Consider the following 27,829-nt stretch of genomic DNA (forward strand, 5'->3'; position numbering starts at 1 on the left):
TGATTGATTGACTTTTCTTATACATATAATATATTAAGTGTTTAATCATATATAGTAAAAGGTGTATTTTAAATGTATTCAAAATACAAGGTTTAAACATTAATTATCTAAATTATCATATAATTACTTAATAAATTTAAACCTAGAATGAATTTTATAATTATCTTTTAATTACTTTAGATTAAATGAATTATTTAATTCATAAACAATAATTCAGTTAAATTTATCTAATTAAAAATTATCAAATGAGGATATCTCCTAATATTTAGGGTTTCATTAATTATCACACAAGACATTCGAAATTCGGAATTAGGTAGAATCAATATCAGATAATTGCCAAAAATAATACCATAAATCAGATTAGCTAGAAAATTACTGAAAAACAGAAAAATAGTTTCTCACGTCGTGACAGAAGCACTGTCACGTTTGTACCCAAACCCTATCAACAAGAACACAAGAGGAGAGAGGAGAGGGAAGCAAAAATTTGGCTATTCTGATTGTAGGTAGGAGTGGACGAAAATTGAGAACCGAAGAGGTCCTGTTTATAACTGATAGGATAACCCTAGAAACCCTAATCTCGAATAAAATAATAATATACTTAAGCCATGTAGTTATCCAGTTTCGTTATATCAAGGAGGCTTCCAGAATGCCCCATAAGGTAACTCCAAAACCGTCCACATGGGTAGGTTCTGGAACCCGTTCCTTGTTCAACTTTCGAACATTGTCAACTACCCTCCTTGCACCTTAATTAATTCTAATTAATCCCAAAATTAATTCCAATTAATTTTTGATTAATTGTAAGTTAATAATTACAATTTCCAATTAATATATTTATCATATAATATACTATAAATCATTTATTCCAATTTCTAATTAATTTATTATTCACATAAAAAACTAACAAATTATTCTCTCTCTACAAATGCAATCCTTCTCAGTTACTAGTTCTTAGGGCAACCCAAAAGGAATTTGCTTATAATTCAATAATATAGAAATTTAGTTATTGGCTTAGACAACTTAATCCAACAAGAATGTCATGGTGAGAATGCATAGTGCACTCGAAAATGATAGCGGAAATCAACAGCCTGAACCTGGACGTGTGGTCGAGCGTGCACCATAAGTCATGCTAGCAGTTGAACCAATAACGTGGCAGGAGACCAAGCCATGATTCAGGCAATACTAGATAATGAAATGGAGGAGACCAGCCAATTGCTCCAAGGGAATATGAGAGAAGTCACTTCACCGATTGTCAAACCGGTGTTGAATGAAGCTCACTACAAAGATGGAAGTTATAGTATAACTGTAGGTCAAAGTGAAGTACAAGTGGTTAGGAGGAACCACCCAGAGCGAGGGATCGATAGGAACAAATGCATATACAAGGACTTTACGACTTGCAAACCGTCGACTTTTAACGGAAAAGAAGATCCGATTGGAGTTATGGATTGGATATAGGAGATGGAATTAGCCTTCATAACTTGTGATTGCAAGGGTAAGTTGCAGACCACTGATGTTGTGTGACAATTTAGGGGCGGGGCTATTTGTTGGTAGAACACGTTAGGAAAGATCATAAGCCCTAATGAGCCACTATAACTGACATGGCTAGAGTTCTTGGCAGGCATCAAACGTAAGTTCTGCTCAACCCACACCATGCTAGAGTTGGAGAACCAATTTACGACGTTGAAGAAGGGAAACATGTCCGTTGATGAATACACCAATGCATTCACAGAAAACATGCATTTTGCTTTGCGCCTTGTACCCGATGAGCTAATAAAAATCGATAGATACTCTAAGGGACTACCATGGGAGTACATTGCGCCAGTTTAGCAGGCTCCCACTTTTGAAACAGCCATCTGGGCTGCAAGGTTTGTCGAAAGCATGATCAATGATAGAATTGCCGATAAAGCTGAAGTTGGCGGAGGAGGAAGGGTGATGGATTTTCAAATTCCGACAATAAGAGTAAATTCCTAAAGTCTAACCCCAACAACAAGAAGTCTAAGGGTGAAAACTAGGAAAAATGATGTGAAAATTGCATAAGGAAACATTTCGGGCAATGCAAATAAGAAATGACTTGCTACAAGTGTGGAAGGCCTGGTCACTATTATGATGAATGCAGGTACAATGAGAGGTTGTGTTTTAAATATATAGAAGAAGGGAACATAATGAAGTATTGTCCAAAGAAAAAAGAAGATGCAAAGCCAAACATGCTACCAAAACCAAAGGCATGGCTATTTCAGATAACCTTGGAGGCAGTAGAAGACGAAGCAGATTAGGAGAATGAAGCTGCTTATCTAAAGTTCAAGAGACAAAGTAGTCATATAAATAGTATTATATTATGTTTCCCGATGGAAGGGGCATGGAGTATAGTGAAATTGAATAATATTATAATCATTTTTAGAAGTCATACAACTCTAATTATATTATTCAATGTGTTAAGTTGTTGTCTGATACTTTTTCTTGTATGGTGACTTGGGAACTGTAAGGTAATTCTTAGGATAAGTAGAGGTAGGTGTGAAAGGTAGTAGATGCCTATACTAATGGAAGCACAAATCTCTTAATTGGATCATGAAGAGTCACAAGGTTACCGAGGCACTAGTATTTAAATTCGTTTTGTTTGTTTCCATCATTACCGTTGTTTCGGTGATGACTACGAAGATGATAGTTCGTTTAGACCTTAGTGGTCATCGAGTCCGATTAATATATATGAAGTAAGTTACATGCTTAAGAGAACCACGTTCGATGTAGTATACGACTTTAGTCAAGAAATTGAAGGAAAAGATAATCGAATCGATCGACAAAAGTATCACAACAGTCGTTAAGGCTAAGAAGTCAGTAGCTAGAAATGCTACCTATAATGATGTGATTGTACCACATTAGACCATGAATGAATGTATCTTCCATGCTATAGTACGACTCATATGAAACCTAGGTCGAGCCAATGCATCATACGATAGAAGGTCATTAGAGCGTGACCAATCTGTCTGTTACGGTAGCTAAAGTAAAGACCTTATCATGGATTGAGTCTATTTAAGAAGTAACATGAATCTTCGATGAAAGTCGAGTTAGTAACTCGAAGGTTAGGACTAAAGGTCCACCAAAGAATGAATAGTGGGTGCAAAGTTGAGCACCGCCAGCCGCTAAGAAGTTCAAGAGTTTGATACTAAATGGGGAAGACATAGGAGTTATATTGACTAATTAATATAGAAAAGTCAGTCACAGGATCATCATCCAGCCCTGTTTTGCTGATGATTCTGCTACGTAATCATCATAAGGGGGAGATAATTTTAACACCCGCAGATTCGGGCTAGATATTTAATATATAACAGATAATATTAGCTAAAGATGTAGTAGTCGTAATGACTATCACGTGGATATAAGGAGCACTTAAATCCAACTTCGTATAAAGAAATTATGTTTCTTCGAAGTTTCGCAATTAAACTGACACAACTAAGTGTGTCGTAAATAGTAAGTCAGAGATAAGTTGCTTTTTAGCATAGGTAATCTAAACGAAAGTCGTAGTAACCGTAAAAGAGAACTTATATATATATATATATATATATATATATATATATATATATATATATATATATATATATGTATATATATATATATACATATATATATATATATATATATATATATATATATATATATATATATATATATATATATATATATATATATATATATATATATATATATATATATATATATATATATATATATATATATTGATTGTCCAAATATGACTTCGTGTGAAGAATTTAAGATTTTTCAAAGTTTTAGTATAACAGTATGCATCGCAGAAACCGAATTTTATATCGATCGATTGTTAGGCAAAACAATCTAAATGAGAATCGAAGATCTCATGAATATGATCCCATCGATATAAAGACAGTCGATAACGGATGTCGTATCGAAGAGTTATGATTTTTATATAGATTTTAATAGTCTAAGCCTGTTAAAAATATAAATTTAATATAAATTCAAAAATAAATTGAGAATTAGCCGATGGAATTTAAATGAAAGTTGTAGTACTAATCGATAGTTACACATGGATATAAAGAACGTCAAGAACGCCATGCACGACACACGCTTCTAGAAGGGGGGCATTTTAAACCATTCTGCAGTTGTCACGTGTCGCGAGGACGGAGGCCGAACAGAGCCAAGGCGCGACACGCCTCACCCAAAATATCACTATAAATAGCCTCCCAAGCCCCTCACATCTCCTCACACATTTCAGAAGCAATTCATCTGAACTCTCTATCCTTTGGACCAATTTTTCTTTAGATTCTAGGGTATTTAAGCTATTCAGAGTCTCGGAGAGCTTGGCGAAGAGAATCTATCGGGTCCGAGTTCTGCCAGTTCTATTTCCGAACTTTTGCAAGGAAAATCTTTATAAGGTACGCTACACTTATATTTCTTTCAATGTAACTTATATTTGTATTCATAATCGTTATTATGAATTTATAAATGCGATTCAAAAATGATTCCAAGTTATTATAATGGTTGATCTACTTACGAGGGTGATGTCTAGGCTAGATTTAATGGGGTGTTTAAAGTGGGATTTCCAAACAGTATACTGTTTATACCAAACAGACCTACCTCTGATATGATCTTAACTGGTTGCTCCTTACTTGATAGATCTTTATGTAGAAATTGAGATCAATGAGGAATCTAAACTATCATTAGTCACAAGGAATATGAGACTAAGACTTAGTGATAATCATACCTAGGTCAAATCAAACGCAAAGCTAGAGTGATAGAAGAAGCTCTGCGCAAATCACCAGTCATCCACCTAAGTCAGGTGAGTGCCTTACTTTCAACTTACACATAGATACAAGTATTATAATTCCTTAAATGTTATGTGTGTTGCTTAGTTGTGCTTAATTTATCTGTGCAACATGATATATCTATTACTTGATTAAATTATATATTTATCATACTTAAAATATGATTGGGTAATGAAGGGTTATATGAAAGAATAAATGAGAGGCTGTGATAGGTTAGTAAAGGGCTGAGTGAAATAATAAATGAGAGGATGTGATACGTTAGTAAAGGGCTAAGTGAAAATAAATGAGAGACCGAGGTAAGTTATTAAAAGGTTGTGCGAAATAATAAGTTGTGACCTGCTATGTTGTGACTAAAGTACTATCGTATAGTTGTGCTCACCCAAAGTAATATTGTACTGCTGTGCCTAGTCATTTAGGAAAGTATTAGTTAGAAAATTTTTGTGCGACATAATAAGTTGTGACCTGCTGTGCTGTGATCAAAGTACTATTGTAATGACGTGCTCACCCAAAGTACTATTATATAGCCATGCCTAGTCATTTACGAAAGTATTAGTTTGAAAAAGGTTGTGAGAAATAATAAGGTGTGACATGCTGCACTGTGACCAAAGTATTAGCGTATTGTTCTGCTCACCCAAAATATTATTGTACTATTGTACCTAGTCATTTAGGAAAGTATAGACAATGTGACAACCCGAAATTTCTATTCTGTACAACCATTCACTTCAATAGAAGTCAGAACTGTTTCTGCTAACTTTTAAGCTTTTTGGAGTCAGTTTGAGTGTTCTAAAGCCTAGTACTGCAAGAGATAACTGGAGAGAGGATACTCTAGGGTTTATTGTGCATCAATAAAGTCTCAAAACTCCAAGAGTTTGGAGTTTACGGCCCAAACATGGTGTTTACGGCCGTAAACTCTAAGGAGTATAAATATGACACTTAGTCATTTTATACACTTTTTTACCATTTCAAGCCTAGAAACTCATTTCTCTCTCAAGTAGCATCCAATTTTCCTTCTTGATCTTCAACTTTGTAAGTGTTTCTTGTCTTAATTAGTTGATATCCTTAATCATCTAGTGATCTTACATGATTTCATCCATGAAATCTCTTCATTTTGATAGATCTTCAAGTGTTCTTCATTTCACCAAGAACACCAAGAACACACACTAGTGTTCTTGGACTTTAAACACCCTTACAAGCTTCTATATTGTAAGTACTCTTACCTTAGCTTGTTATAGGCTTGTTACACTTGTTAAACATCTAGAAAACAACAAGAAACATAAGATCATAAGAGTTTACGGCCAAGGCAATCTCCTTGGACCGTAAACTCAAATGAAAAGGCCATTGTGAGCCCTAGTACCTTACTAAGCCTTGGACACTAGTCTAGATCACTTCCTTGAAGTGTTTAGGACCTTAAACATCAAAAAGATCAAGAACACATAGAGTTTACGGCCGTAAACTCATAGAGAAATGGTCCATGGGCCGTAAACTCTATAAAGTGGTGAAATTGTGCCACCATGACTTCCTAAGGCTTAGACTCGAAGTAAGGATACTTCTTTATGACTTATAAGACCTCAAAACACAAAATGGTAGAAGTTACCATGGGTTTACGACCGTAAACCCATTGGGACCGTAAACCCTAAACCGTAAACTCATGAAGAGTTTACCCTTGGACCATAAACTCAAAAGCAAAGCCCTACAACCCTTAGATGCAATCCTTGGTACTACTAGCACTTGAAATAAAGTGTTTTCCATGTTCTAGGGTGTCTTAACTTGATTAATTAATTGTTAAATGACTAATTGGATACATATATGTGTTATTATATGTTAATTAGGATCCGTGTGTGTGTTCAAGTCTTCACTTGACACTTAGCATCCTATACCATCCGTTCATCCAAACCACTCACTACATGTGAGTTCATACCCCTTAATCAACCTTTTAAATGATTTTAAATGCTTTTATGGGGGGGAATACAAGTTGAACTATTATAGTTATTATATCAATCACATGTGATTAATAACTACCAAACAAGTGGATTTCTTACTTTTCAAACTGTGTTATCGAAAAAACTACTTCAAACTGTTTTACAAACTCTTTTACATGTCAATTACTTTTATTAAACTCTTTTAAACTTATATTCTGTTAAATGTGTATCTATATAGATATAGTTATATAAGTAGGATTGAAAGGACTTAGGACTGATAGCTCACCTTACCTCCTGTTCCTTGTTTGGTTGTGGACTTAGGGTATCGGTTGTTTGTCCGAAGGTCGTTTGAATCCTAGTTATATATTATGTATATGTATATAGATATAAAAGTTCCTTCTTTCTATTCAATACCTTTGGGTAGCAAGGGTATACAAACATGTTCATTCATACAAACAACATTGCTAGTAAACTATAGTAGGTATAGTTTAGGAAGTTACTAATACTATTACTAGAACAATGAAACATACAATGAGTCAGTTCATACATGAGTCAACACATACTATTATGAGAAACAGAGAGAGAAACAGAGAGAACATACATACATACTACACAGAGAGAGAACATACAATACAGCTAGTACATACTATACATTACAATACAGCTAGTACATACTATACATTACAATACAGCTAGTACATACTATACATTACAATACAGCTAGTACATACTATACATTACAATACAACTAGTACATACTATACATTATACAAGAGAACATACTATTATGAGAAACAGAGAGAACATACATACATACTAGACAGAGAGAGAACATACAATACAGCTAGTACACACAATACATATACAAGAACACTACTACAGTTATGTGAGCCACGTAACGGGGAATGACATCACCTGTCATGGCTCGTTTTGTATCCAGAATCTCCTTAAGTGGAGAGCGTTGAGTTTGTGTATAGATATATACTGGATTGACTATCCTACACCTTGCTGCTCGCTACAGTGGGACTTGCAAGTCTACGGGTGCCAAACGTCATTTCTTCCGACGTCTTACATCGTCGTGTTTTTAGTCGGTAGTATGGTACAGGCAGATCACATAGTACTTTAAATAACAATTGGTTTAAGGTAGTTAGTACAGCAGTAGTTACTTAATACAACACTACAGTACTATTTTATTTCCCCATTGCATTCACTTTGTGATCTTCACACAATGAACAGTAATGTAAAAACTATATTTTTGGTTAATGATAGTCAGATTTGGGAAAATACATACTCTTACAAGAGACTCACATACAAACATTTGATGCCTTGGTAGAAGGCTACTTTTAGTAGAAAACATAGGGTTTTCTAGGAGATTCAAACCTTTACAAACATTTACAAACATTTGCAAACATTTACAAACTTACAAATCACATACTTACAAACACTTTCTTACAAACAATGACACTAAAATACTTATGATCTCACCAGCTTTAAAGCTGATAAACTCTTTCAAAATAACTTGTATTCTCAGGTCACCAGTAGACAGGTACCGGTGCCAGGTTTTGAGAAGATTGAGCTCGTTCAAGACTCATCTTTTATTTTGATTTACCTTTTAGTGTCTATTACACTTCACAGAACACACTTGTATTAAATTATATGATTAATGCAATGGATGATGTTGTTGCTTGTTTACTACTATTCATTGTTGTGATACTGTACATGACGTCCTCCACCCCCGAACGATTCCGCCGTTCCGGTTTTGGGGTGTGACAGATTGGTATCAGAGCATTGTTTATAGTGAATCGAGTATATCAACCCATAAACGATATACAAACTATAAACACAGCGGGATTTAAAAATACTCTGATAAAGAGTTTATACTTTTAAATAATAAAATATTTAACCAAGTATACATACCTGCATTCATACTAAAATCAGTGTCACTAGGACAGAACAAAAGTATTACGATTGTTGGGCAGCACAAGTAGACTTAGAGACATATAGTCAAATCTGGGAAGATATAGCCTAATCAATTATATTATCCGAGGAGTGACTAGCATGTGCCTAAGTGTGGTTGTGAGGTTGCAACAAGTCTAAAAACTTACCAACAATACCACAACGAAAACCTTAGAACAGAACATAAACCTAAAATACTATAGGAGTATTTTGTGTTACTATAAACTACTTATGTGCTTATTTCTTATACCCCTTTTCTCGCGTAGATATCATGGCTGGATTCCATATCCCCGGAGACCCGTACTATCCCAACCACGGCAATGCAGGATGGTTGGGAGAAGAGCCAGAAGATGATCACCCAATCCCTTTGGATGATCACCAAGCTGAAGGCTTTTCTAATGGTTCTGACTCAGAGCCAGAAGTCAACAACCTACCCCCAGTAGCTCCAAACCCAAACCCTCGTCCAACATTTCAATGACTTACACCTCTGTGGGCCAAAAACTTGAACAGATGGAGTCAGGAACAGGGTCAACCCATTCCCTACAATGGGGACAGAAGCTTTTACAACCTCACCGAGGGAGGTTCAGCTGATCGTGTCCTGCCCATCATGGTCCGTAGGATTTCTCGGAACACCGAGCAAGGTCGAGAAACTATCGACCGAGTGTTGGAGATTGACACCAACTCTGGCGTTAACACGGTCCGCATTCGACAACTCGAGGTAGCTATGGAAAGGGCTAGGATAACCAATGGGACTCTGTAGCAACAGCTAACTACATCCCAAGCCGAAGTTAGGGAACTTCGGGCTAGGCAGTCAATGTATGAAAGGCGCATGCGAGACATAGAGCGCCGTCTGCTTGAATCAAGGACTCATTCGAGTGGTTCTCATCGTAGATAGAGCCTACTCAACCTTCTCTTTTGGATATAACTTAGTTTATGTAAAAACTCTAGTCTAATTTCCTATCTTTGTTCAAACTAGGACTTGTTAGGTCTTGATTAGGTCGTAGTTCTGTCAAAATTTTCCCATCTTGGTTTGATGTAAGACCTACTTCTAGGTCATTTTTCCCGAACTAGTTATATCTATAATACCAGTATTATTGACAGATACCTAATCTCATGGAAATTATTATCCAAATGCTTTCCTCTTTTAGTGCTAGATCTACATTCAATCGTGCTATTCAATTGTGCTGTTGGGCTAAGGAGAGTTAGTCCATGAGTCATTCTCATCACATTCTCCCTATTAAATTCTTATCAATATCTTCATCTTTCTAAACCTATAGTTAAAAGATGCCTCCACGCTGATCAACGAGACGCGATCCTCCGGTAACTGCAACACCCCCTGCTCCCCAAATCGATACGGTAGCTCTGAATGTTGTTGTAGCTGCGGCTGTGGCTACAGCCATGGCTCAATATCATTCCACCAACGCCAGTGGTACGGAAACGCCTGTTCATTCGACCTATGGTGAAGCTCATATGCGATTGAGAGAGTGCTCCTATAAGGACTTCACCAACTGCAAGCCATTATCCATTAAAGGGACTGGCGGAGTCATTGCCCTCTCGCAATGGTTCGAAAAGACAGAGTCGATCTTCGAGATCTGCTCATGCCCGGAAGGAAGCAAAGTAAAATTTGCTGCTTCCACCTTCGAGGCAAAGGCCCTTACATGGTGGAATAGCCATGTCAAGTCACTATCTCTTATAGTGGCAAATGCTATGGGCTGGGAAGCTCTGAAAGAGCTGATGATCGAAGAATACTGCCCGAGGGGCGAAATCCAAAAACTGGAGCAGGAACTGTGGAGCCTAACCATGAAAGGCTCCGACATAGTCTCCTACACCGCCAGGTTCTGCGAGCTGGTGGCCCTCTGTCCCAACATGGTTCATACAGAGGGAAAAAAGATAGAGAGGTACATATGGGGGCTAGTGCCTCCATTTCAAGGAAATGTTTTGGCTTCAAACCCTACTACATTCGATAGTGCCAAGCGATTGGCACATCGGCTTATAGACCATGGGGTCCGTACCCCGTCAACAACAACAACCCTGGCCATCTCAGAACCCACCAAAACCGCTGATTCCAAGCGGAAGTTCTGGGATGACAAAAAGAAGAAGAAGGCTGCCAAAAAGCAGCAGGTCGTGGCAGTTCATGCTGCGATAGCACCTGCCGCTGCTGCTCCGGTAAAGCAGTACGCTGGAAGTTTGCCTAAGTGCAACAAGTGCAACTTCCACCACATTGGAGCCTGCCGTAAAATGTAGTGCTCTAACTGCAGCAGGAAGGGGCACACTGCCCGCTTCTGCAAGGCTCCAGCAAAACCAATCACCCAAGTCCCCGGCGCTGGTGTGGGCCAAGCTTGCTACGGTTGTTGCGAGGTGGGTCACTACAAAAGGAACTGCCCGAAGGCAGGGAACGCCGGTGGAGTGGGAAGAGTTCTGGTCATAGGCCACGAGGAGGCGGTTTCCGACCCCATAGTGGTCACTGGTACGTTTCTCCTCGATAACTCTTATGCATGCATACTGTTTGATAGTGGAGCGGAGAGGAGTTTCATGAACCAAAAATTTGCTCATTTACTTAAGCAAAAATTACGAGCACTTAAAGAACCGTTCACTGTAGAAATGGCTAATGGAAAGACGGAGAGGACTAGCAGTATATACATAGGGTGTACCCTAACACTAGATAGCCATTCATTTTCGATCGACCTCATGCCGGTCTCAATTAAAAGTTTCGACATCATTATCGGCATGGATTGGTTGAGCCTTATCGTGCCAACATCATGTGTTATGAAAAGGCTGTTCGCCTTAATCTGCCGTCTGGTGAAACTCTAGTAGTTTATGGCGACAAACCCGGCACGAACCTTCGTATCATTTCGATCATTCAAGCCCAGAAATTCTTGCGAAAGGAATGTCGCGCATTCCTTGCTCATGTCGTTGATGTGAGCCAAGAAATGAAAGTCATTCAGAACATTCCAGTAGTACGTGACTTTCCCGACATCTTTCTGGAAGAACTCCCATGATTACCTCCGCAACGTCAAGTCGAGTTTAGAATCGACTTAGTTCCAGGGGCTACCCCCGTAGCCAAATCGCCCTACCGTCTAGCACCTGCAGAGATGCAAGAACTGTCCGGTCAACTTAACGAACTGCTCAGCAAGGGCTTTATAAGACCAAGCTTATCACCCTGGGGAGCTCCAGTCTTGTTCTTCAATAAGAAGGACAGATCGTTTCGTATGTGCATCGACTATAGGGAGCTCAACAAACTGACTGTCAAAAATCGTTACCCTCTGCCTCGCATAGACGATTTATTTGATCAACTGCAAGGGGAGAACTTCTTTTCAAAAATCGATCTAAGATCCAGATATCACCAACTACGAGTACTAGGGGAGGATGTTCCGAAGACAGCCTTCCGAACTCGTTATGGGCACTACGAATTCGTAGTGATGTCGTTCGGATTAACAAACGCACCCGCAGTATTCATGGATTTAATGAATAGGGTGTGTCGTCCTTACTTGGATCAGTTCGTCATCGTCTTCATCGATGACATAGTTATCTATTCTCGTAGTAAGGAGGAGCATAATCAACATCTGCGACAGGTCTTAGAAACACTGCGTTCGGAGAAGCTCTATGCAAAATTCTCGAAATGCGAATTTTGGATCCAAAGAGTCGAATTCTTAGGGCACGTGGTTAGCGAAGAGGGAATACACGTGGACCCTTCCAAAATCAAGGCCATTGAGAGCTGGTCAGCACCAAAGACGCCTACCGAAATTCGTCAATTTCTAGGCCTTGCTGGCTACTATCGCAGGTTCATTCAGAACTTCTCACGAATTGCAAAACCTCTCACAACTTTGACCTAGAAGGGCGTGACCTTTGACTGGGAAGAGAAGCAGGAGAGAGTGTTCCAAACGCTCAAGCGAGCCTTGTGCACCGCACCAATACTATCCCTCCCCGAAGGGATAGAAGACTTCGTGGTCTATTGCGATGCGTTAAATTAAGGGCTCGGCTGTGTTCTAATGCAGCGAGGTAAGGTCATCGCCTACGCCTCGAGACAGCAGAAGACACACGAGGTCAACTACACCACACACGATCTTGAGCTAGGAGCAGTTGTGTTTGCTCTGAAGATCTAGAGACACTACCTGTATGGTACAAAAAGCACTATCTTTACAGACCACAAAAGCCTACAACATATATTCAACCAGAAGGAGCTCAACATGAGACAACGACGGTGGGTCGAGCTACTCAGTGACTACGAATGCGAAATTCGTTATCATCCGGGTAAAGCCAACGTAGTAGCTGACGCCCTAAGTCGGAAAGAATACTCTGGTCGTAAAGTCACATCATTGACTATGACTATCCATTCACACTTGTCCACGCAAATTAAGGAGGCTCAGCTCGACGCTTTGAAACCTGAAAATGTGGCGAGTGAATCCCTTAGAGGGATGGATAAGAACTTGGAAGTCAAAGGTGGCGGAGCCTTATATTTCATGGATCGGATCTGGACACCGAAACACGGTGGTTTCAGAGACTTGGTCATGACAGAGGCACACAACACTCGTTATTCCGTCCACCCGAGTTCAGATAAGATGTATCTGGATCTTAAAAAGCTATACTGGTGGCCTAACATGAAAGCAGAGATTGCTACCTTCGTGAGTAAATGCCTTACTTGCGCCAAGGTCAAGGTCGAATACCAGAAACCCTCAGGTCTACTACAGCAGCCGGAGATATCGGAATGGAAGTGGGAGCGGATCACTATGGACTTCATAACCAAGTTGCCCAAGACAACGGGTGGACTTGATACCATATGGGTCATCGTCGACAGACTGACCAAGTCCGCACACTTCATGCCTATCAAAGAAACAGACAAGATGGAGAAGCTTACAAGAACCTACATACGGGAGATTGTACGACTGCACGGTGTTCCCATATCCATTATCGCAGACAGAGATAGTAGATTCACTTCAAGGTTCTGGCAGTCGCTACAAAGTTCCTTGCGAACTAGGCTGGACATGAGTACAACCTACCATCCACAGACCGACGGCTAAAGTGAGAGGACTATCCAAACCTTGGAAGATATGTTGCTAGCCTGTGTGATCGACTTTGGGAAAGCATGGGATACTCATTTACCCCTTGTCGAATTTTCCTACAACAACAGTTATCACACGAGCATAAAGGCTGCTCCATTCGAGGCCCTCTATGGCCGAAAGTGCAGATCCCCTCTGTGCTGGGCTGAGGTGGGTGACACCCAGTTAGCTAAAGGACGAGTTCCTGACAACACTCTCACGGGTCCGGAGATCATTCGGGAAACGGCAGAGAAGATCGTTCAGATTCGTCAACGATTGAAATCCTCTAGAGATCGACAGAAAAGCTACGCAGATAAACGAAGGAAACCGTTGGAATTCCAGGTGGGCGACCGTGTTCTATTGAAGGTCTCACCCTGGAAGGGCTTAATATGCTTTGGAAAGCGTGGAAAGCTAAATCCAAGATACATAGGGCCTTTCGAGATTCTTGCTAGAATCGGCCCTTTAGCTTACAAACTTAACTTACCCCGCGAACTCAGTAACGTACATTCTACTTTCCACGTCTCGAACTTGAAAAAGTGTCTGTCCGACGAGACTCTTGTAATCCCACTCGACGAGATCGAGATCAACGAGAGCCTCAACTTCGTGGAAGAACCTGTGGAGATCATGGACCGGGAGGTCAAGCAAACGAAACAAAGCCGTATCCCGATAGTGAAGGTTCGCTGGAACGCCAAGCGAGGACCTGAATTCACTTGGGAGCGAGAGGATCAGATGAAACTAAAATATCCTCATCTTTTTACTTAGTTATTTGTAACTACTTATTTGCTTAAACTCTAATTTCGGGACGAAATTCCTTCTAACGGGGGGATGATGTGACAACCCGAAATTTCTATTCTGTACAACCATTCACTTCAATAGAAGTTAGAACTGTTTCTGCTAACTTTTAAGCTTTTTGGAGTCTGTTTGAGTGTTCTAAAGCCTAGTACTGCAAGAGATAACTGGAGAGAGGATACTCTAGGGTTTATTGTGCATCAATAAAGTCTCAAAACTCCAAGAGTTTGGAGTTTACGGCCCAGACATGGTGTTTACGGCCGTAAACTCTAAGGAGTATAAATATGACACTTAGTCATTTTATACACTTTTTTACCATTTCAAGCCTAGAAACTCATTTCTCTCTCAAGTAGCATCCGATTTTCCTTCTTGATCTTCAACTTTGTAAGTGTTTCTTGCCTTAATTAGTTGATATCCTTCATCATCTAGTGATCTTATATGATTCCATCCATGAAATCTCTTCATTTTGATAGATCTTCAAGTGTTCTTCATTTCACCAAGAACACCAAGAACACACACTAGTGTTCTTGGACTTTAAACACCCTTACAAGCTTCTATATTGTAAGTACTCTTACCTTAGCTTGTTATAGGCTTGTTACACTTGTTAAACATCTAGAAAACAACAAGAAACATAAGATCATAAGAGTTTACAGCCAAGGCAATCTCCTTGGACCGTAAACTCAAATGAAAGGGCCATTGTGAGCCCTAGTCCCTTACTAAGCCTTGGATACTAGTCTAGATCACTTCCTTGAAGTGTTTAGGACCTTAAACATCAAAAAGATCAAGAACACATAGAGTTTACGGCCGTAAACTCATAGAGAAATGGTCCATGGGCCGTAAACTCTATAAAGTGGTGAAATTGTGCCACCATGACTTCCTAAGGCTTAGACTTGAAGTAAGGATACTTCTCTATGACTTATAAGACCTCAAAACACAAAATGGTAGAAGTTACCATGGGTTTACGGCTGTAAACCCATTGGGACCGTAAACCCTAAACCGTAAACTCATGAAGAGTTTACCCTTGGACCATAAACTCAAAAGCAAAGCCCTACAACCCTTAGATGCAATCCTTGATACTACTAGCACTTGAATTAAAGTGTTTTCCATGTTCTAGGGTGTCTTAACTTGATTAATTAGTTGTTAAATGACTAACTGGATACATATATGTGTTATTATATGTTAATTAGGATCCGTGTGTGTGTTCAAGTCTTCACTTGACACTTAGCATCCTATACCATCCGTTCATCCAAACCACTCACTACAGGTGAGTTCATACCCCTTAATCAACCTTTTAAATGATTTTAAATGCTTTTATGGGGGGAATACAAGTTGAACTATTATAGTTATTATATCAATCACATGTGATTAATAACTACCAAACAAGTGGATTTCTTACTTTTCAAACTGTGTTATGAAACAAACTACTTCAAACTGTTTTACAAACTCTTTTACATGTCAAATACTTTTATTAAACTCTTTTAAACTTATATTCTGTTAAATGTGTATCTATATAGATATAGTTATATAAGTAGGATTGAAAGGACTTAGGACTGATAGCTCACCTTACCTCCTGTTCCTTGTTTGGTTGTGGACTTAGGGTATCAGTTGTTTGTCCGAAGGTCGTTTGAATCCTAGTTATATATTATGTATATGTATATAGATATAAAAGTTCCTTCTTTCTATTCAATACCTTTGGGTAGCAAGGGTATACAAACATGTTCATTCATACAAACAACATTGCTAGTAAACTATAGTAGGTATAGTTTAGGAAGTTACTAATACTATTACTAGAACAATGAAACATACAATGAGTCAGTTCATACATGAGTCAACACATACTATTATGAGAAACAGAGAGAGAAACAGAGAGAACATACATACATACTACACAGAGAGAGAACATACAATACAGCTAGTACATACTATACATTACAATACAGCTAGTACATACTATACATTACAATACAGCTAGTACATACTATACATTACAATACAGCTAGTACATACTATACATTACAATACAACTAGTACATACTATACATTATACAAGAGAACATACTATTATGAGAAACAGACAGAACATACATACATACTAGACAGAGAGAGAACATACAATACAGCTAGTACACACAATACATATACAAGAACACTACTACAGTTATGTGAGCCACGTAACGGGGAATGGCATCACCTGTCATGGCTCGTTTTGTATCCAGAATCTCCTTAAGTGGAGAGCGTTGAGTTTGTGTATAGATCTATACTGGATTGACTATCCTACACCTTGCTGCTCGCTACAGTGGGACTTGCAAGTCTACGGGTGCCAAACGTCATTTCTTCCGACGTCTTACATCGTCGTGTTTTTAGTCGGTAGTATGGTACAGGCAGATCACATAGTACTTTAAATAACAATTGCTTTAAGGTAGTTAGTACAGCAGTAGTTACTTAATACAACACTACAGTACTATTTTATTTCCCCATTGCATTCACTTTGTGATCTTCACACAATGAACAGTAATGTAAAAACTATATTTTTGGTTAATGATAGTCAGATTTGGGAAAATACATACTCTTACAAGAGACTCACATACAAACATTTGATGCCTTGGTAGAAGGCTACTTTTAGTAGAAAACATAGGGTTTTCTAGGAGATTCAAACCTTTACAAACATTTACAAACATTTGCAAACATTTACAAACTTACAAATCACATACTTACAAACACTTTCTTACAAACAATGACACTAAAATACTTATGATCTCACCAGCTTTAAATCTGATAAACTATTTCAAAATAACTTGTATTCTCAGGTCATCAGTAGACAGGTACCGGTGCCAGGTTTTGAGAAGATGGAGCTCGTTCAAGACTCATCTTTTATTTTGATTTACCTTTTAGTGTCTATTACACTTCACAGAACACACTCGTATTAAATTATATTATTAATGCAATGGATGATGTTGTTGCTTGTTTACTACTATTCATTGTTGTGATACTGTACATGACGTCCTCCACCCCCGAACGATTCCGCCGTTCCGGTTTTGGGGTGTGAGAGACAACGACATTACTGAAAAAGATCATTTATTAGAGCCCCCTCGAGATCATTATTTTAAGACTAGAAAGTGAGGATAACGGGAATAGGTAACTAGGTTGTTTGTTTTGCTGAAAGATATACATAATTAAAGATTATAATTTTGTGGGCTGAAAACCCTATGTGCTCACCAGGCTCCCACATCTGACCCACTTAGTTTTTTATGCATCACAGGTATCAAGACTTAAGCTACTGGAATTTGATTAGGATATTGCGTAATTAAGATACAACCTCCAATAGTGTTCAGGACCATTAGCTCTTTACGCTGTAACTTATGTATATGTATTGATTATGACATCCTTAGGATTTTATTTGGGACAACCTTTGTTCTCAAAAAGAGTTTAAGATACTGGGATTTTTTTGTAAATAAAGTATCATGATTTTTAAAGCATAAAGAAAGTTCTTTTTGGTTCTGAAAATTAGAGGATGTCACACACACATACACACTCTCTCTCTCTCTATCTCTCTCTCTCTCTCTCTCTCTATATATATATATATATATATATATATATATATATATATATATATATATATATATATATATATATATATATATATATATATATATCCCTCCCACCCTCCCTCTCCACCGTATACCCACCTCTATACACTCCCCCCAAGACCACTTCAACTTTGTACACTTTTTCTTTCAAGATGGATAGAAGATGGCACTTTTTATGTCGAAATCTGGACAACTTCTTTTTTGTAAAAAGCTTGTACCAAATAAAGCACTCAAGAATCTGATCACACAATGGTGCATATCTGGGGAAGATTTTTTGTAGACCCTAAATTCAAAAGGTTGGATGAACTATTTTCTGATGAAGATAACCCAATTCCTAAGAAGAGATTTCAATTTTGTGGGATAGCGAAACTTAGGTTAAAAACCAGATTGAAGCTATGAAGGATCCGACATCCTGGAATCAGAGTTCCAAAGTGAGATATTGAGTGAAGTGAAGTTTGTCGGGATTGTATCGGTGCCAGTGCGGTGATGAATGTGGGTTAGCTTGTTGAAGAAGCCACTTGATCATTTAACCAACTGTTTTATGACCAAGCTCTCGTGTGACCCGATAAACCATAGCAGTGCAAAGGGCTAACATACATATATAACACCCTCATACATCAAAATTTGTGTGGTGGTCCTTGGTTGAAGTTCTCTTGGGTGCCAATTTCTTAGAGGGATCGTCGGAAGAGATGGTGGCGATGGTGTTTATTTAGAGGTTTCAACTGTTGGATCGATGTGGAGGGTTATTAGTATCGGTGGAGATGGGTTGAGAAGGGTAACCGGTGGTGGCAGAGGAAGAGCAAGCTTAATCACCTTTATTTTCAAGTAATTGAAAAAAGGAAGTTGCGACAGTGGTTGAAATGGTCATCACCACCATCTATGATCAAATGATATAATCTATAGAGTCTCTCTCTTTCTCTCTCATTCCCTCTCTAAACTTATATGGAGAATTGATGAAGTATGTTTGTTGAATCCAAGGGGATGTAGGTTTGGATTTCTTTCTCTTTCAATACCATATAAACGGTCTTAATCTAAAAATGTTTAACTCAAAGTTTCTTCTAATTTTCCGATATTTGGAGAGAGAGAGAGAGAGAGATAGAGAGTATGTGGGCACTTATCTTTATTTAATATATACAGGGAAGGTCTAATGCTTTTTAATGCCTTGGGCGGAAAGTTAAAATAATGTCCCATTTTACGTCTCACAACTACAAAAACAAAAGTTTTTACCACCCAACTATGAAAAGCTAAATTACAAACTTTGTATTTGGTTATTGTTAGGTCACAACCAGCTATTTCAAATTTTAGTTCCACCGAACTATGAACACCCGAGGTTATTTTTTTGAAAAATAATATTACTAAACTGAAGTGAGGTGTAGATGGGATAAGGCATAATAAGAAAGCAAACTATTACTGAACTGGGCATGCTAGATGACAAATTGGAAGACTCTTTATGAACCATGTAAGAGTTAAACCACTAATACATATTAATTATGTCATAATAGGTGATAAAATTTAGGAATAAGTAGATATTTATCTATATCATGAATTTCTTATGTGCTTACTTCTCCAAAACTTGAGATAAATCATAATAACTTTTAACAATAAACTTGATTCTAATAACTAACAAATGCATGTATTACTAAAAGCATGCTGCTAATGTATCATAGTTTTCTAGACTTTCTAGGTTTGAATAATTTCTAATGAAGAATTTAATAGAATAAAACAAAAAAGTCAACACATGAGATTACAATGAGGTCTAGAACTCAATTTACACAATTAAGAACTCATTTGATTATGACTATAGTAAGGACTCTGATTCAAATCGATTCTAATTACATTAACCAAACTTGTTATGCTACAACAAAGTTCTTATTGTTTCTAGAAGCTAGAGATAAAGTTAAATGATTTTTTACCCAAGCCCAATAAAAGCTTCAGATAACATATTAGTGGTATAACAAATCAAATGTACAAATTTTATTATCAAAAGAACAACAACTATGTATTCTAGGCTTATTTAATCTTTGTAACTTATAAAGCAAAATTGAGATATTGGAAGAAGGGCATTTGTTGGACACCCACAACACATATATCACTTATACATCAAGTAAACATCAAAAAGTGGACACATTTGATTGGTACTATAATAAATTAGATTACATCCAGGTAAACAAGTAAGAGACTAAGAGTAGGTGGTCTTCATATTCATCTTTCCACGTCATTAATCAAAAGTGTAACGACCCAAATTTCCAAATAAATTTTTCATTTTTAGTTAATCAAAACATTCCCATAAAATATGAAATATCAATGACAATTGTTTTCAAAATCCATAACATCAACATTTTATTTCAAAGATCAGAGTGTCCCATCAAATCAAATTCCGGAGAGTGCATGTCGCGTCATCATGCCTTGCTCTTGCCCTTAGGCTCAGAAGTACTTGAAACAAATCAACTAACTGTAAGCTAATTCTTAGTGAGTTCCCCAGAGCATACCCCACACAATCCACATAATCACATAATCCATATTAGCTATAAAAGCTACATAAGCCATGCATACAACATATAAGGATGCCATGGAAACCCTCCATGGTCTTATACCTAGTGCCACTGGAACCCCCACATGGTCTTAACTACCTGTCATGGGAACCCCCACATGGTCTTCCTGCCATGGGAAACCCCACATGGTCTTCACTGACTGCCATGGGAACCCCCACATGGTCTTCACTACCAATAAAAGTATCATACAAGCTAAACATGCAAATATACTAGGGTGCCATGGAAACCCTCCAAGGTCTTATACCAAATACCATGGGAACGCCCACATTGTCTCAATCTACTGCCACGGGAACCCCCCGTGGTCTTCCATGAAAATATCATACTAACATAACGCATAATCAATCAACAATCCACATATCATAAAATGGGCCGGCCTTGGTGCCTTAGACCCATTGCTATGGTGAGAAAACTCACCTCCGTCTGTTGAATCCGAAAGCCGCTCTCCTAACAGTCTGTAACCACCCGTGCTGAACAATAATATTATTAACCCAAAGTTAGGGTTGAATATATTCCAATTAAAGAACCCAAGCCCTAAGTCCTTTCATAATGGCCCAAAAGTCTCCCATTGCTAATGGTTCCAAAGTCCATGTCCAAAATCACTAATGGGCCTCACGGCCCAATAAAGCCCAATCATAGCAACCATGGCCCAAAACAGATAAATTGGTGCACTAATTCAAAACATGACCAGGACCAATGACTGATTAAGGCCCAAAGGGCTTACAAGCCCAAAACAAGTCCAAACCCATCTGAGTGTGTACGCCCTGCGTACCACTCCTGTACGCTCAGCATACTGGGTCCCTGATTTGTACGCGCTGCGTACGCTAAACTACGCCCAGCGTACAAGAAGATTAAGCGAATTCTTCCATTAAGTGCTTAATACTTGATGTTCTTACGTCCAACTTTTAGATCTGAGTCCATTAAGACGTCCTAAGGCATAAAGTTGGCAACCCTATGCCTTTGCATGTTCCATTTGCTCCTAACAACCCATTAAGACCTTTCCAAGAGTCTTAATCCATGCATGAGGTCAGAACACCCATCAAGACACCATTTTTATTGCATGAATGAGTCAAAGGACCTTAGATCTACTCTTCCTAAGCTATGGAGTTGCTCCAACTCTCTAGAGATTATCCATGAACACAAAAAGGGACAATATAGAAAACCCTAACTAGATCTAATGAACAAGATGGCAAGATGAACACTTTATACCTCCAGAAGCTCTTCAAGGTGAACTAGATGTATATTCTTGAAGCCCAATGCCACTCCAAGCTTGCTTATCAATTCCCTCTTCTTGAATGAACTCTAAAATGGCCACAAATACACTCTTTAAGCTCAAAAACACTCTCACAAGGGAACTCTGGTGAAAAAGGGCAAAATGAGGCTATGGAGGCTGATTAGGGTTTGGTCCAAGAGGCTTAAGGGTGTTTAAATAGGTGTCAAGTCCGAGAATTAGGTTTTTGGCCCTCTGTCGCGTACGCCCCGCGTACGTGGACACCCTCTGTGTTCATGCATCCTTAGTATGCTAAGCGTACTCATGGAGTACGCCCCGCGTACTAAGGGATCTTTATGCTATCTTTTCTATTTTAAGGGTCCAAAGAGTAATACTTGATTTGGAGCATTACAACTATCCCCCACTTGGACTAGACTCCGTCCTCGAAGGCCGCCGATGCAAACATATTCGGGTAATGCTCAAGCATCTCCTCCTCCGACTCCCATTACCATTCGGAGCCTCTTTGGTGCTTCAATTATACCTTTACTAGCTTCACCTCCTTGTTCCGAAGAAGCTTAGTCTTCCTATCCAGAACTGCAACGGGCCTCTCAATGTAGTTCAGCCTCTCATCCACCTGAATGTCATCCAAGGAAATAACCGCGACCTTATCTGTGACACACTTCCGAAGCTGGGACACATGGAAGGTGTTGTGTATCTGGCTGAACTCGTCCGACAGATCCAAAAGGTAAGTCACCTTGCCCACCCGGGCCGAAATACTGAACGATCCAATATATCGAGGCTCTAGCTTGCCCCTCTTCCGAAACCTAATGACACCCTTCCATGGTGATACTTTTAGCAAAACGAAATCCCCCACCTGAAACTCGAGATCCGATCGACGCCGGTCAGCATAGATTTTATGACGACTCTGTGCGACTCGCAGCTGGTCGTGCACCTGTTGAATCAACTCGGTAGTCTTCAGCACCACTTCGTTGCTCCCCATGACTCGGTGTCCAACCTCACCCCAGCAAACAGGGGTCCTCCACCTCCGACCATACAACATCTCAAACGGTGGTCGGTCGATACGAGCATGATAACTATTGTTATATGAAAACTCTGCTAGTGGGAGGTATGTATCCCAACTCCCTCAAAAATCCAACACGTATGCCCGAAGCATATCCTCGAGTGTCTGGATCGTCCTCTCACTCTGGCCATCTGTTTGGGGGTGGTATGCCGTGCTGAAATGTAACTGAGTGCCCAGTTCCTCGTGGAACTTCCTCCAGAATCTAGATGTAAATTGAACATTCGGTCAGAGACTACTGACACTGGCACCCCGTGCCTAGCCACCACCTTTCGCACGTAAATATCCACTAATTTCTCAGCAGAGATGCTCTCGGAGATCGGAATAAACTGGACACTCGTCGTCAATCTATCCACAATAACCCATATAGCATCCACACCCTCGCCGTCCTCGGTAACTTCGTGATTAAGTCTATAGTGATCTCTTCCCATTTCCACATAGGAATGTGTAACGGCTGAACCTTTCCGTGAGGTCTCTGATGCTCGGCCTTGACCTTCCTGCACGGTAAGAACTGCTCCACGAACCATGCAATCTCCCGCTTCATGCAGGGCACCAGTAACTCAACCTCAGATCCCTGTACATCTTCGTGGCCCCGGGGTGAATAGAGAACTTGGATCAGTGTGCTTCCTTCAAATCTTCTGCCTCACACCCCCGGTTACCGGTACCCACACCTGGCCACACTGTGTCAAAAGACCTCGATAATCCCAAACAAACAAGGGATACTGACCCCGAATCCGCTCTATCTTCCAATTCTCTTTCTTCACACCCTCCACTTGAGCTTGCTTCATCATATCCAATAATGGAGAAATCACCGTCATCCTCAAACAAACGTTCCCGATCGGTGCACTTGCCGCATTGAGGCTCAAATCATCGGCCACCACATTGGCCTTCCCTGGGTGGTACATGATCTCGCAATCATAATCTTTTAGTACATCCAACCACCTCCTCTGCTGCATGCTCAGGTTCTGCTGATCCATCAAATAATTCAAACTTTTGTGGTCAGTAAGATGGTGCACCGAACGCCATACAAGTAATGCCTCCAGATTTTGAGGGCAAATCCCACTAACCCCAATTCCAGGTCATGAGTGGGGTAGTTTTCCTCGTGAGGCTTCAACTGCCTAGACGCATACGCGATCACATTCCCCCTCTGCATCAGAACAACTCCTAACCCGATGATAGACACATCACAATACGCCACCAAGTCATCCAACCCATCGGGTACCGCTAAAATCGGGGCCTCACATAACCTCTTCCTCAAGGTCTCGAAAGCCAACTGCTGATCCGGGCCCAACCGAAATGCCACATTCTTCTTGGTCAAGCGGGTCAAAGGCACCATAATCTTGGAGAAATCCCCGATGAATCTTTGATAGTATCATGCTAGACTCAAGAAGCTACATATCTTTGATGCATTCTTCGGCACTTCCCACCGCATCACTGCCTCAGTCTTGGCTGGATCAACCAAAATACCCTCTTGGTTGATGATGTGCCCCAAAAACTGCACCTCTCTCAACCAAAAATCACACCTCGAGAACTTGGCATAAAGCCTTTCCGTCCTCAGTGTCTCCAATACCTCCCTCAGATGCTGCTTGTGCTGCTCCTTGGTCTTCGAATAGACCAATATATCATCAATAAAAACGATCACCGACCGATCCAACATCAGCCTACACACCCTGTTCATGAGATCCATGAACGCTGATAGGGCATTGGTGAGCCCGAATGGCATCACCACAAACTCATAGTGACCATACCGCGTCCTGAAAGTTGTCTTCAGTATATCCTCATCCCGAATCCTCATATGATGGTACCCCGACCGAAGTTCAATCTTGGAAAACCAAGACGCACCCTTGAGTTGATCGAACAAATCATCGATCCTTGGAAGCGGATAACGGTCTTTCACCGTTAGCTTGTTTTGGTCTAGATAATCAATACACATCATGTATGACCCGTCCTTCTTTTTCACGAACATGATCGATGCTCCCCACAGGGAACTGCTCAGACGGATAAACCCTCGGTCTAACAGCTCCTGAAGCTGCATAGACAGCTCCGGCATCTCGGGCGGAGCTAGCCGGTACGGTGCCTTGGCTATCGGAGCGGCACCCGACACCAAATCAATGCGAAACTCTACTTGCCTCTCTAGAGGCATTCCCGAAAACTCCTCGGGAAAGACATCCTGAAAGTCTTGAACAACCGGCACACTATCCAAATCTGTTGGGGTCTCAACCCTCGTATCCAAGATATATGCCAAAAATCCCAAACAACCCTGCTGGAAAAGTCTCCTAGCCCTCGCAGCTGAATAGAGGGTTGGCCCCTGCGAGGCCCTCTCTCCATGAATAACCATTTTACCCCCACTTGGGGTTCGAACTCTCACTAGCTGCCACTCACAATCTATCATGGCCCAATTGGCTTCCAACCAATCCATCCCGACAATCACCTTCAGCCCTCGTAACGGTATCAGTACCAGATCAACCCAAAACCTTTCCCCAAATACATTCAGGACACAGTCCCGATATATACCGTCGCAACACTCACAGTGCGGTCATCTGCAATATCAACCTCAAGCGTGGAATCCAAAGTCCTCGGCGCATCCCGGAACTTCTTGCTAAGCGCAAGAGATACAAACGATCGGGTAGCACCCGAATCGAATAGAACGTGAGCCGACATACCATTGACCAAAATGGTCCCTATACATGAGCATATATATATATATATATATATATATATATATATATATATATATATATATATATATATATATATATATATATATATATACACACACACACACATAAGCAATACAATTCAATATCGAGCTAGAAAATAAAATACGTACCAATCACAACGTATGGCGCTGCCCGAGCCTCCTCGGTAGTCAACTCAATTGCGCGACTCTTCACCGTAGGAACATCCGCCTTAGCGGGGCGGCCATCAGTAATCCTAATTGTGGTGGGCGCAGGCGCCGCCACCGCTCCTCCTCCTCCCTGCAACCTCAGACAATTGGCCTTTTTATGGCCAGTCTGGTTCTAGTGGAAACAAATCAAGCCCTTCTTGGGGAAATCCCTGCTCACGTGGCCCAATTGACCACATATATAACACACCGGGCCCGACGCCTGGCAAACCCCACCATGCGATCTCCCACATTTGGCACACCGACGACGGCCCTGCTGGCCCCTACCAGAAGAATCCGATGTCTTAGGCTTTTTAGCCTGACCTACTGCTATTTGTGCCTGCTCTTGTTTCCGCTTGGTTCGGAACTCTAACTCCATCTCCCGCTTATGGACCTTCTCCACCATCTCAATCAGGGTCTTGTTCCCTGTAAAGCTCAGAAACTCACGGATATCATTCCTCAGCATGGAATGATACCTCGTCCTCCTCATGTCCTCATCTATAGCATACTGTGGGATCAACAACGCTTTTTCCAGAAACGTGGCGGTGATTTCCGCCACAATCTCGGTGGTCTGCTGGAGCTCCTGGAACTCCCTTACTAGCCGTTGCACCTCAATAGGTCGTGCAAACTCCAGATCAAAGCGTCTGAAAAACTCTGCCCATGTTATCTCAGCCACACCGACTGCTCCCACCTGGCTAGTCACCTCCTTCCACCAGTCCCTGGCTCGGTCTCTCAACATGCATGAAGCAAACCCCATCTTTACCGCATCCAGGAAAAAGCTCGTGTTGTTTGCGACCCAACGTCGGCTAACTATGGGGTCCCTAACCCCGAAGAACTTCGGCGCCCCGCACGCCATGAACTCCTGGAACATGGGAGTTCGGGCCCCGATCTGGCCGCAACAATCTCGGCTCTGAACGACCTGAGCCGCTCCTCCATGATCTCCATCATCCCTTCCTTGACTGTCCCAAAAACCACTGGGGTAGCGTCAAGGATGCCCTTCGTAACCTCAGCTGTAATGATCTCGCACAGCCTCTCATCAATGGGCATTGTACTGTCGCCCGACCCAGATCCGGATCCTGATCCTGATCCCCCTTCTCCCAGTCGTGTCACCACCATTCTGATATGTAATACCACAATAAAGAATGATCAAATTGTCTAAAAAAGTTGATCTTCCCACACCGGTTCTCCTCAGAGCTTCCAGGTCTAACATCAATTCGGGTACAGGTCTTGTGCTTTCAGTAGTACGGACCCAATACTACCTTCCACACCTACCTGTACCTTCCCCAAAGCTCTACCTGGTAACCCTAATTCATCCCAAAACAAAACATATCTCACGGGCTACTGCATAACTCAAATCCTAGGCTATCCAAAGATTTGCTCAATCCCATCAAATCAGATCTCAAATCAATCATAATAGGTTGCCTTATGCATGAAAATTATACACAGAACAAGATCAAATAGACTTTCGAATAATAGACTCTACCCTAGGACCACAACCAGACAAGGAACAGGAAATAAGGCCAAATTAATCATTCTAAGGCTATAAGATCCTAACCATATACAATTTTTAAAGCATACATATTGCAAAATCCATCCGACTATCATAATCCAAATATCAGTATAACATGGATAACATATTGGGGAACCACTCACTCTCCTCTTTTTTCATTTTAAGAAGTTTTTAAATTTGGATTTTTGAAAACAATTTTACCATTTCCTTAGTTTGAGTACCGACACACCCGAGAGTGTGCCCTAATCCCTCAAACCAAGGCTCTGATACCAACTTGTAACGACCCAAATTTCCAAATAAAATTTTCATTTTTAATTAATCAAAACATTCCCATAAAATATGAAATATCAATGCCAATTGTTTTCAAAATCCATAACATCAACATTTTATTTCAATGATCAGATTGTCCCATCAAATCAAATGCCGGAGAGTGCATGTCGCGTCATCAAGCCTTGCCCTTTCCCTTAGGCTCAGAAGTACCTGAAACAAATCAACAAACTGTAAGTTAATGCTTAGTGAGT

Source organism: Lactuca virosa, chromosome 8 (genome assembly GCF_052849685.1).
Source record: "Lactuca virosa cultivar CGN04683 chromosome 8, Lactuca_virosa_CGN04683_v6, whole genome shotgun sequence".
NCBI lineage: Eukaryota > Viridiplantae > Streptophyta > Magnoliopsida > Asterales > Asteraceae > Lactuca > Lactuca virosa.